The 13,559-nt window shown below is 36.1% G+C and overlaps 2 long non-coding RNA genes across 2 annotated transcripts; both read left to right on the top strand.

Moving 5' to 3' along the window:
* The first annotated feature begins 562 nt into the window (after positions 1 to 562).
* On the top strand, positions 563 to 1,869 carry LOC112957993. The gene is made up of 2 exons (XR_003251310.1): positions 563 to 1,081; positions 1,617 to 1,869. It is a non-coding gene; the product is annotated as an uncharacterized LOC112957993 (long non-coding RNA).
* Positions 1,870 to 2,783: 914 nt separating this feature from the next.
* Positions 2,784 to 4,948, top strand: LOC112957994. The gene is made up of 2 exons (XR_003251311.1): positions 2,784 to 2,969; positions 4,132 to 4,948. It is a non-coding gene; the product is annotated as an uncharacterized LOC112957994 (long non-coding RNA).
* Positions 4,949 to 13,559: the final 8,611 nt, after the last annotated feature.

Genomic DNA, 13,559 nt, shown 5'->3' with positions numbered 1-13,559 from the left:
TTAAAAAAGAAAGGTTGCAAAAATAGTCTTAAGCTTTATGTTTATTAAAAGAAAAAAGTAAATATGTTGTATTCAGTCACTAAAAATGTGAGCCATATATCAAATAGAAACAAGCAGAGACACTTCTTAGACCTCTAATATTATCAATCTAATATTATCAGCCTAATCATATTCAAATCAGATGCTTAATTATTTACTCCTTAAKAAATTTTAACTGATTCTATGATGCACATAGCTCTACCTGAATTTACTGATATACAGATAAATAAATAAGAACAATTTCATTCATTGTCCTTTTCATTCCTGTAGCCCTTCTAAAAGACTGAAGTTTCTGGAAAGGATAATGAAGCACTTGCCTTCATAACTGGACACTTTCCTTGAGAGTATTGTCCCCAGAATTTCAGCACCAGGTTGCCTTGMAATCCTTGCTGGTTCTGGATACCACCAAATGTGGTTGTGAATGGAAATGTCCATGATTAGGAGGTCAGATTATTGCACCCCTTTTTCTGTGTTTGGGTTTAGCTGTTGTGGTAGAGCATACAGTAACAAGTTGTTATCTTGTAATTCTGTTTGTAGACATGAAGGCAGTGTTCTTAAAGCAATGCACTTTGTTCTGAGCATCTCTGTTCATTTAGCAGCCCAAACCTGCTCCCACCTTTCAGTTCACTTTGAAGACTCATTGTGAGACCCTTCAGGAATAATATCTGCACCTTCATATCTCTCTGTGCGTTTGATTTAAGCTCTTTGGAATTATCTCATCTTGTGAAATCATCTCTCTTGATAATAGATGCATTCAAAGAGAACAGAAAAATCATCTRCCTCAGAAATATATCCCATGTGTATTCAGAAGACAACTTAGCGCGTCTCTGTAAATCAGCAAGTTATGTAGGGAACAGGTTGTAGGATGACCACAAAATTGTTGTACAGATTTTATTTGTCTCCTGCAATGTTGCCAGACCTGGACACTTCCAAAGCAAAATCAAACACAGACTGATGCTCTCTGAAGAGAAATAAACTGAAATTTATATGCAAAGCAAATACAACATCAGACGCAAAGCCATCAGACATCATTTGGAAGAAGGTAACTGAGGAATTCAAACATAACTAAGCAAACCTAATGAGCTGCTCTGGGATGAAAATATTTAAGTTGAATATTGTATAGATAATGAAATGACATGAAATTAGCTGTTTTGATTAAACACCTATAAACAGAATTGCTTTCCACAAAGAAAATAATCTATCTTGTATAGTTTATAATATATGGATATATGTTTTTGGAAGCATCCGGAAAAGTAGAGGTATTGTGGGAAAGATGATCCATATGAAAACATGTGCTGCTTTCTCTTCATGACAAAACCAGCCAGACCTAAAGCAAACAGCTGCAAACAGCCTGCAGGGCTTCATTTAAAGCTGCACCATTGTGGTTTGTAAAATTCTTTTTGTTTTCCCTCAGTTTTAAAACGTTTCACAGGGGTGAGTTCTCCAGAGGGTTGAGAGGAAGAATGGAATATCTAATTGTTTCTAGGAACTTCAGTTTCAGAAATAATGCCAGTCATCTAAAAGCCTTTCTTTTTATTATGTTTTTCACTGATCTTTCTCTTTGCTTCATATTCTAGGAAAGTATTTTGTTTTTTACTGGCTTCGAGACTGTTATGGAAAAGAAGATAGAGGAAGGCCAAAAGATTGCCAAAGTATTTCCACATTGAATGGAAAATTATGTTTTGTCCTGGACTATTAGACAAGTGCATAAGGCAATGTAGATCTCTTTTTTTGTTGTTTTTATTGTTCAAGAAGAACCTGGAGTTTCTGAACCAGAAACATAAAAAGTACATAAGTGCAGTGATACCACGTTTAATGTACTCGCAGAAATAGAATTGAAATATGGGTGGATTGAAATAGCTTGATTTTCCTTAAAGCTACCAGCATATCTACTCAGCATACATAAAATAAACTCTTTTGACTTGTTTCCCTTAACCTTTGTGAGGAGCAGATACATACTTTTCCACCAATAAGCTCATACGGGGGATGTAAGGCAAATATTGTAAAAAAACGCTCTTTAGCTGGATGCTAATATAAAAGTAAATACAGAAATAAAGTAATTCCCTCACAGATATTTGACAAAACAGAGCTAAATATACTTTAAATGCCATCTCACTTAGCCTATGACATGGATAAGGAAACTATTTCTTACTACTTCTTAGTTGTGAACTCTGAGGATCTATCTGAAACCCAGTCACCCAGACTTTGTGAGCTTGACTCATTCCCAGTACTGAAGTCTTGTGAACAGTCCCCACTACTTTGTAGAAGAGCATGCTGTATTATTGTATAGCTGGCCAAACTGTAACAAAAAAACAGCAGCAAGAGAAGTGATTGAAAAGCTGTGGTAAGTCAGCAGCATAGTAGAGTATAGCAGAGTATATTCATAATATACTRGAAAGTGGTATATTCACAGTATACTAGAAAATAACTGTGTTCTTAAAATCAGGATAATTAAAAATTCTATAGACCTGACTTCCAAGATGTAATGTGAATTTTTCTATTGAAGCATGTTAAAACCATGTTAGAAGACATATGTAATACAAGTACCTTCACATTATTGATTCCTTTTTTTACTTCCAAATAGGGTCCCTAGCTTCTTACATGGGTAAATTTGTATGCACTGTGAACTGATCATGTGTTTTTATACAATTGCAATCTGGAACATTTAACCAAATTCTTATGCTTGCTAATACTAATTCCTCAAATAGATACTGAATGTATTTTTATTTTTTTGGTCCACAGTGAATTCTATATAATTGTCTGCTGTTGCATGAAGACTGAAGCCTCTTACAGCCTGAATACTTAAGAAAGGATCTCTATCATGTGACTGTCCCGATGTGTGCTTCCTTATACCTTAAGCCAAAAAGGACTTACTATGTGTATCATGGCTAACTCTCATGGGATCAGTGATCTGATAATCTCTATATTTTGTAAGTTTTTCATGTATAAGTTCTCCAACACCTGTGGTGGATCTACATCTTATCTTTCTACTGAAGGCTTGATTTTTACATAGGCATTAGGATGCTATACTGAATATTTTGACTGATCAGTCAATATAATTATTTTTAAAGTGCTATCTAAATGATTTTAAAATTACTTAATACTTTCTTTTTGATTATTATTGTAGCAGTTCCTATGCATACCTCAGATATTCATGGCTCTGCATCCTTTATATGGCTTTGAGGGAAAAAAMCACGGATTATGCTGAAAGAAGGGCATAGAAATCTTTGTTAAAATCTACTTTTAGAGATCTTACATGAGAAGAATGACAGTTTCTGACTATACTGTTGGTACTGGTGTTCCTAGCTACTTACCATTTTTTGAAAGATCACTCAGGTTATCCTTCAGATGAAGTTACTTTACTGTGATTTCATGCAGATATTAAAGCAAAGAAGTGACAGTGGATATGAGAAAATGACAATATAATTCCTACCTAATTACACATTCATTTATATTAAATCACAGTCCTATTGGTTTTACCATTAAAGTCAAATATATATGTGTGAGAAATTCTTCCACAAAAATCAAACTGAAAAAATGTGATATTATATTTACAGTGGGCTGCCTCTTCTGTTGTTATTGTAGTGGGTATAATTTTACATTAAGGAGACAATTAGAGTCAATTTGATTAATGTTTCTAAGATAAGATGTACTTTATTGTAACCCAAAGACTTGTGATATATATTGATGGCTTACTGCTTAGATAAAAAAAAAAAAAAATCTTTAAGTACTTCTATAGAATCTTAAGGTAATATTTATTATAAAAGAACTTCCTTTTATAAGGACAGAATGGAAAAAATCTCTCCATGACAGTGGCCTTGTAAGAAGTTGATACAAAGAGAAACCACAGTGTGAGAAGAGGATCTCCCACTGAATAGGGCCCTGCTWGGAGCCCTGTTAAATCTAAAGGCAGGGGGATCATACACTTTCTGAAAGAAAAGCTTCATCTTTGCCGAATTTCTTTCCTTTGGTTGTTCCCAAAAGCCTAGCCAACCCCCAAAAGAGACATCAAATTCAAAGGGAAAAAGAGAAAATTGATGGAAATTGACATTCTCTTGTTTTTAAATATGCWTTTTATTGTATATGATGCAGGTGGAGAAGCTGAGAAGGTTTCACGAGAGAAGCTGGATATCACAGGAACCGCCATTAAGAAGGTTCATCCAAGATGACAGTCATTTCTACCCATCATGGGCAAACCACCTGGACTCTGGAAACTGCACTTAATTTATTTGCAATCAGTTGCAGTTTTGGACAACCTTGGGCTGTTCTGCTTTCTCGCAGCATGGCTGTAATGGGCTATGACTGGCACAGCGCACTGCATGAACCTCTCCTGCACAGGTCCTCCTGCAGCCCCTGCAACCCAAACTTGGCCACGTAGACCTCGTGCAACACTTTTCCTTGGCAATATAGTATTTAACGTGTCTGTCAAGAGAGAATGCCTGTTCGAAGATGACTTGCAAGTGAGGTGGCTTTCTGCTTGGACATGGCAATCTCTTCATTGCCCACAGAGGTAACCTAGAGAAGTAGTTCAGATTAGCTTTTCAGAACAAGATAAAAGTAAATCTATCCTTAGGAAATAGAATTCAAATAACATCAGYGGTCTTGTAGGTTGTTATTGTAGGATCCGAATGTTCTGTGCTAGTATTGCTCCTCAGGACAGGGCATAGATTCCTCCAAACCTCCCCATCACAGAGGTGGGTGCCTGCTGTGTGCCCATCCTCTAGGTCCACTCCAGATACAGCCAATTGGTGACCATTGTTCATCTGATTAAAGTTGGGGAGAGGAGGCCACTTTGTCATGACACACTATTTTCAGTTCAAAGCTTAAGCTTATTAATTAAGAATTTTAGAAAAGAGACTATGGATATGTGCAACACAAGATATTTATTATATTCAGAACAACGTAAAAGTAATTTTTCATGCAATTACACATTACATCTGTATAAATAAAATGTATCATCTGGCCATGCTTTCCATATTTTTATTCTTGCTGTTAAACATCAAGTAAGTGCTGTTAGAAACCATTTTAACAACGAATGGTTTGAATCAGTGCCTTTGATCTCCAGTGATTTTGTATTTGGAAGACCAAGCTGTCATTAGATGTCACATGTTATATTTAAATTTTATTTTCTCTTGTAAAACTTTGCAATTTTAAATTTTGGGGAAAAAATRCAGCTCTTGGAAGTTTCCTTTTTTATTACTTGTTACTCTCTTTTCCCATGTCTTTGTATAAAATATGATTGACTCTACTCTGCTTTGAGATGATCCCAGCAATACTGCCTTGGATAGCCTTCTCTGTTAAGACAAGATAATGATGAAAATAAATCACATCCCATGTGTGCTGTTTGTGGCATTACAAAAAAATATTTACGTAATATTCACAGTAGTAGATTTACTTTGGTGACTGTAGTGAATGAAACATTATTGGAAGATATTCTAACATAAGCTTTTTTGCAAGGAACTATGGCAAAAAGTACATGTGTTGGCTTGAGTCTCTCAAGAGATCTCAAGATGCCTGCACTGCGTAAGCATAAAGTTTAAATTTTCTTGACTCTCTCAGTACAGTATCTTCATACTTTTATTCATCAGATCTTTGCTAACATTTTGAGTTTTCCCATATAATTTGACTGTGAGTGGAAATGTTATTGAAGTATTAACATATTGCTCTTTTTGAACAGCAAGTTCTAGTTCATTCTAGGTTAACATTATCCCAAGAGTAATAATGAAAAGTAATTATTAAATTATTAGTTTAATGAAGCCTTTGTTTTTCATATGATCTAGTATAATTTCCAGAACAAAGCCATAGATATGACACTTAATTTTCAGACAGAAAAWAGGAAAAAGAAAAAATCTAATAAATCATGGGAAGTATAAATGCCAGAGGCTTTATAACACTTAACATGTTTTTATTAGTATTATATTTAGATAAAAGAAGTTTTCAACTCAGTATGGCTTATAAGGAAATATATGCAATTTGATTTTCAATAGCAGAGCTGTATCTGGAAATGTGATGAACGGCAGTTCAGACGCACTGATTGTTTGCAGTAGGGCTGGGGTGCGGGATCTGCAGATGAATCGATTCAGAGCTCCATGCTGTGACTTATACATTAATCATGAAGCACCATGCTTATGCAAATGTGTTGAAGCCTAATTAGGCATACAGTATAGAACACTGGGAATAATGTTTTGGGCTGTTGGGCCTCTGAAATATGCTCCTTGGCCAACTTTTCAAAAACAAATCAGGTCTGAGATGCCTTTTTACTTTTGGAAACAGGTGTACAATTGTCTTCCTGGTGCTTATTTTATGCCTTTGACTTAAGGGAAAAAAAAACAAAAAACCCCTTACAGTTAGTATGATTTTTTCCTAGCAATGGAAATTCTGAATCACTGACAAGGAAATAAAATGTTCATTCAGAATATGACGTGCAGAGAATGTTGAAAATCTTTCAATATTTGGTTTTTTTTTTTACTGTATGCTTTAAGCATACTATCTTCTGGAAATTTTGCCTTTATTTGGCATTTCTTCACTCTTGCTATAACATATGACTAACCAAAATGTTCTGATTTGCAGTCAGAAAGTCYAATGTCTTAAATGCAAGTATGCAGTATATTAAGCACATCACTTTAGAACACAAGGTTTCTTTACACAAATTAATTCATATTCTTGTCCAGCAACTACTTTGTAACAAAATGATGGCCGTTTCTCACTGAGAACTGGTGGCCATTTCTCAGTGGTGGCCAGTGATAGCCCAGTGACACCTACAGCGGTGATAGGACAAGGGGTAATGGGTGTGATTTGAAACACAGGAAGTTAAATCTGTCTGTGAGGAGGAACTTTTTTACTGTGAGGGTGACAGAGCCCTGGCACAGGCTGTCYAGGGAGGTTGTGGAGTCTCCTTCTCTGGAGGTCTTCAAAACTCACCTGGATGCCGCCCTGTGTCCCGTGCTCTGGGTGTCCCTGATGGAGCAGGGGGTTGGACTAGATGATCTCAAGAGATCCCTTCCAACCTTAGACATTCTGTGATTCTGTGAAAATTAACAGTGTATGTTTTCTTCTGTGGATTTTTTGTCACATTTGTTAGTAGGATTTCTGAAAAATAAAAATTAATTTGTTTACCTTTTTGAAATTGCTTCCTATAAAATAATAGGACTTACAACTGATGTCACTGGTGGTTGGGTAAGCACAGTACAAGCTCTTTTGTGATGAAGCATTCCTGGAGTAATGTAGCTTTCACTAAACAAATTTGCTGTGTTTCTTGGGCTTTCTGTCATTTGGTCTGTATCTCATTTGTTCACAGGTTTGTGTGTAAATCATGTTAGGGAATGGAACATCTCTCGTATGAAGAGAGGCYGAGYGAGCTGGGCCTDTTTTCTCTGGAGAAGAGACGGCTCAGAGGGGATATGATTAATATGTATAAGTTCAGGAAGGGAGAATGCAGGGAGGAAGGGGACAGGCTGTTCTCACTGGTGGCCAGCGATAGGACGAGGGGTAATGGCCACAAGCTGAAACACAAGAAGTTCCGTCTCCAGGTGAGGAGGAACTTCTTTACTGTTAGGGTGACAGAGCAGTCAGGCTGCCCAGGGAGGTTGTGGAGTCTCCTTCTCTGGAGGTCTTCAAAACCCGCCTGGATGCCACCCTGTGCCACATGCTSTAGGTGTGCCTGCTTGAGCAGGAAGGTTGGACTAGATGATCTGTAGAGGTCCCTTCCAACCTTAAATATTCTGAAATATTCTGAAATATTCTGAAATGTTGTTTACATGCAGAGCAGTGAAACTCATGGTGCAGTTTATGTGCGCAAGAAATCAAAAATCTCTGATGGCCAAAATAAATGCTTGCAAGCTCTCATAGAAAGAGAAAAGAATACATCATGACCTTTGAACAAAGGTTCCAGTACACTTAGAAATATTTCAAGATGCTCCCCGCTGTGGCAGTTCGTGATGCACTGAGATTCTAGTGGAAATGAGAGCATCAAATGGAAACTGAACAGTGCAAATTCTGTGTGGGAGGCAAGAGAGTTCTCCCTGCCAAAACATGTGTGTGCATTTTGTGTGTGCACTGCAGAAAAAGCGTGAGTGAAAGAGAGACATTGTGATTTGAAATTGGAGAGGACACMTCATTATCTGAATCATGATCACTGGATGAAGACAGATTGCTAAATCTTATTTTTTCTTCTCCAGAAAGGGATTGCCAGAGTTGGAGCTGGAGTAGGATATTTGGTAGTGTGTGAGCACTTTTCCTGAAGAATCTTATATTCCRGGAACTTTTGTTATTAAGGATTAATACAAAGATTTGTATGAGGTTACAAGTTCATATTGCAAATTCTTTCTTTCAAAGGTAACTCCAGGAGGGAAAGCTGAGGGAAATGTAGGTATCACAAGGTTAGGCAGTGTTCCTGTTATCTGCTGTACATAGTATGAAAATTCAAATCCTGATGTTTTGAAACCTATTGAACAATTTCTATCATCTCAGCACTTTACATTAGGTACACTATCACCTAAAATAGCTAAATTATATTTTCCATTTGGTAACGGTATTCACTTTATAAAATCTATATTCTAATTGCCAAAGGGAATTTTGAAGTGAATTAAAAAATATTATTACAAATCTTTTGCTTTCAGAACACAGAATAAGGAAATTTTTTGGCTTTACAGGCCTTACAATTATCTAATGTTAGTGAATTTAAATCACTTTGAATTCAAAAGTCCTTTTTTYCCCCAGGCTTTAAAAGAATTAAATGGAGAACTAAAATAGTATTTAAAATAATTCTTAAATGATTTTGATAGAAAAGATTTTTTTATGGAATATTTTGGAAAAAAAATAGAAATTCTGATGAAAGTGCCTTTTCATAGTCTGATAAAATCTTTGTGAAGTGTACCATACTAATTTTTCACAGGTATATTCATCACAAAATATTATAAAATTGTGTTTTCAAAAACTGTAAAAGAATATCTGAAAAAAATTCTCTTGAATGGATGACTCTCAAATATTTTATCCTAGGGTTAACTGAAGAAAGTCTCAACTTTTTTTCTTACCTCAGAAAAATAAATGATAAACAGTATTCCAAATTGAATACAGCCAGAGGTAGTACTTTTATAAGAAGCTTTCAATGCTCCCCTTTTCATGAGGCTATTATTATGCTTTAATCCTAAAAATGAGGTTGCATATTCAATGACCGTTCCAACAATTTTCTTGAGATCCCTTTTCCTGCCAGCTCTTGCATCAATATTGGAATGATATTCTTGGATCCCCTGACTTGAACACAGCACCTTCTGTCAAGCTGACTTGAATATTGTCTGACATCTGGGCTTCAATATTCATGACATATATATACATCCAGCAGTAATGATATCCAAACTCAGATAGCCATTTGACAACGAAGAGACGTTTACTAGTTCATTGCAGTCAGGATCAGATTTCTTGAAAATGAGTGACAATTTGGAAGTTTTGTGAGTTTCAAAGCATGTTTTCTTTTGCTGAGTCCTCCAATTCAGCTCTGCGTTCTTTAACAATATTTTTATTTATTCTATATATTTTATTTTCTTAAAGCCAATTTCAAAAAGCAATATATGATTTATTATTGACCATGTTCCTATTATCTCTTTCGAAAGGTTGTATTTACAAGTGCCTCTTATTTTTGAATCACTATGTCACTTTAATTTGAACAGTGAAAGCCTCATTTCAATTGAGGCTATGAATTGATCAATTCAGATATAAAATGATCTAGACACAGGCCTCTCAGATTTTTCTCTAYATATCTCTGGAAAGGAGTCACCTGGAATATATGGCCAGTAAAATCTTATGCTCGCAAGAATAATCAGTAACCTCAAAGTGAAGTCACAAATTTTTGCTTTACTCTGAATCAGGATAGTTTTTCCAACCTTCTGTTTGCAAATGAAGAATGATAGTTGCTTTACATGTCAATTTGGAGCATAAATGCATCACCTAATCCCTTAATTCCTCTTTCGTCCCCAACCCCCATAGTCCGGAGGAGCTGACAGTTAAACACACAGTCTCTAAAGCTGCTGTTGACGTCTGCTGGCAGTCAGARTGTCCACAGACTGCATCCAGCTTGTTTTACAAAGCTATTTCTGATTTTCCTGACCTACTTCCTGATCTCTTCCTGACCTCTTCATCCGCAGCACCCTTTTCCTGTAAAAATCATTTTCTCATTCCTGCCAAGGAGCTCTGAGCTTAATGTTTGTGTGAATCTTTGCAGTCATTCCTTCCACACGTCAACTTGTATCATCAGATTGCTAATAACTGCTAATCTGTTCACTATAKCAATTTTTAGCTATATTCCCTATCTTTTCCAAGACTGTAAGACCAGTGTAATTTGGACAACTTGTAAAGGACTTAACATCACCTGTTGAGCAAGCAGCTTCACAGAGAGATCTGTTCTTGGCTTCAGAGCAGCAAGGTAGAGTTCTAAGCCAGAAATTATATTAATAAGGAAATGCAGAAAATCTCCTTCATTTAATCAATAGAGTTTGGCCCTTCAGTTTTCTAAAAGGCATCAAAAATGGTGGGTGCTTATTTTGGACTAAACCCTCTGAGATAATGGGAAAATTAATTTGTTAATATCTACAAACTGTTTGCTGAGAATAAATTTCCAGGCAATCTATTTTGCAAATATGTTCAAACTGTTTGAGTAACAGTGAATGGAGCTGACATTTTAATTTGTTTAGAAAACCATGTACAATGTTTGCTCATTTGTGACTAATTTCTAAAACCTTGGCATAGTTTTGAAAKATACTAGTTAAACTTTTACAAAACTCTGCCAGACTTTGCAGAATTAAGTTATGGAAACTGCTTTTACAACTCTCGGAGATTACCCTCCTTATAGGTCAAGGTTCCCTGTGTGTGAACGCATAATTACCAGTTACCAGAGGTCCTTAAACATATATACTCCATCTAGTATCTCCAGGTAATACTACCGACAAGAAGTGATTTTAGTGATTCAGTACATGGCTCTCATCTCTCTGGAGGGTTACACAGAACTGAGCCTATGTCACAGTTAAATGACTTCACTATGAATTTGGAAGTGAAAGGTCTTCACATTTCTTTGCTGAGGTAGCCAGTGCCCTCACATTTTATGATACAGGTTAAAAGTTTATAGAAAGCASTGCTGTGTTCAATAGCTGTTGTCTCCATTACATCCCAAAATGTGAAATTGGCTTAAAAATACAGATTTAATGATAAATAGCACTTGTAAGGTACATTCAACTTGAATAACAAAAGCTTTAACAAAAGTGTAATTACTGGAAAAGGAGAAAGGAAATTTACAGTAGGTATGTAAAGAGATCACTTTCATGAAGAAAACACTTTACATGACAGTGGAAGTTTAACTGCCATATATAGGCATTTTTTTCATAGATTCATAGAATTTAAGTCCAAATGTGGCAGTTAAATCATCTTGTCTAGCCTCTTGTGAGTCACAGGCTATTAAATTCCACACAGTTTCCTCTAGAGTGAGCCCAATAACTTGTACTTGACTGCRGCATAACTCTTTTTAGTTGTGTTTAGATAACATATCTTCTAGGAGGTAGCCAGTGCTGACTGGAAGACACGAAAAGATGAAGAGCCCACTGTGTTCCCAGACAAGTTGTACCAAAGGTTAATCACTGTTATTGTTCAGAATGTGCCTTTCTTCTAACTGGACTTCATCATACTTCTGCTTCCAACTATTGTGTTTTTCCTATGTTTTCTTCTGATTGATAAATTTAAAAAACCCCTTCATTTACTAGTCATGTCTGCCTGTGAAAAACTTACACTTTCTAATTCAGCTATCTTCCAGTCTTCCTTCCKAACAGGCTGAACAGAATCAGACATATCTGTTTCTCTTTCTGTGGGTATATTATTCAGTTCTCAAAGAATCATATTGATGACTTTTCTTGATCTTACCTGAATTTTTCCAACATCTTTTCTAAAATAATAATCATAGTGTTAGTATGCAACATTTCTTCACTGCAGAAGACAATTAGACATCTAGCAGAGATTAGACAACAGCTTTCAACAGCTGAAGATATGGGTTTCATTGCTAAGGTCAGATAAGAATTCAATAATTTCAGGGCTATGTAGCCTAGGTAGACCCTCAGCTACCGATAGAATAGTATTCCTAAACTAACAGGATAACTCTTCCCCAGAAGAGCCAGTCACTAAGGACTATATAATACATAAGGAATGCATAATAAGGAATGAGATCCAAAAGAGCTAACAAAATCATTAAAGTTGATTTATCTCACATACAGCTTCTTAGAGCTAGTCAATGATCATAAAAGGTCATATAAGACTCAGATCTTGAGTATAAGGCATCATATGTGTAAAGCTGAGAACAGGAATCTGATAAATCTATCCTGAAACTTCTCTTTAAGTAAAGTGATTATRATTTTTATTTCTAACCCATCACTCCATGTTGGATCTCTTGCTAGAAAAACTAGCTAAGAAAAGGAGGATTCAATWTCAGTCTATCCCTGCTACCAGCACATTCCCTTTCTTTCTTCAGTCTAGAAAATACAGCTACTTCTCTTTTTTCTCTATTTCTTTTTCCWCTGTGACCAGTGAACCTGAGTTTGATTTGATATGATTTCATAATACCAAGCTTTAGCTAGATTAGTAGTGAATGCGCTTKCCCAGGATGTCATTAACTCAATATCTYTCTAACTTCAGCAATTACTTATCTCTCTGAAGCTGAGCCCAAGAGGAAATGAAATAGGATGAGGACCGTGGCCAGTGTGCTGATGGGCCATCTATGAAGTGCTAGTGATAAAGTTTACAGATGGAATCCATTTATTTCTCAAGAGACCTTGGATCATTTCTCAGTCCATCAGAAAAACGGTGAGAGTGGTTGTTTCAGAGCAGTCTGACTTTCCTGCAAGGATCACTACCTTCATTGCCTCTCATCCAGCTTCTCCTTTGCAAATTCATCAATGCCCTGACTCSCAGGTGTTTTTCTTAGCTGTAAAGAAAGTTAACGTTGGTGGGCAGCCAGCTGTCCAGGGTTACAAATTATAGCAGCATACTTTAACCAGAGGGCACCTGCACCAGACAGATCACTCATCATATGTCCTGACAGGGCTGTTTCTCAGAGGTGACTTTCTCTTTCAATCTAATGTTGAACACTTGTAACATCCAATGTAACAGGGGATGCTTCTTGTAAGTATGTCTGTTGCACAGCCCTTCCACTTTTGCATGCACTTGAGGTTCTTGTATTGCTCATTGAAAGAGGTGTTGACCTCTTCTTCCTATATGACAATATTATTATCTATAATTTAATTACAGAGAATTGGTAAACAAAACACCTTGTTAGTATGTTTTATTTTCCTAGATTCAGGGCCTGAATGGAAATATCCTTACATTGAAATTAAACCATTCTATCTGGCACATGATACATGTATTTAGGTTGTCTAGTGTCTTAACGCCATATTCTTCACTGTGTTCTAGTTGCAGAAAGAAGAAAAAAGCTGTCAAATCTTAATAGAAAGGTTTGCTATCAAAGGAATATAATATTTCTTGAAACTGGC

This window comes from Nothoprocta perdicaria, unplaced genomic scaffold, assembly GCF_003342845.1.
Source record: "Nothoprocta perdicaria isolate Ctin4 unplaced genomic scaffold, notPer1 scaffold_8, whole genome shotgun sequence".
In the NCBI taxonomy this organism is placed as follows: domain Eukaryota; kingdom Metazoa; phylum Chordata; class Aves; order Tinamiformes; family Tinamidae; genus Nothoprocta; species Nothoprocta perdicaria.
The sequence above is the reverse complement of the archived record's forward strand: the minus strand, read 5'-3'. Positions and strand labels throughout refer to the sequence as shown.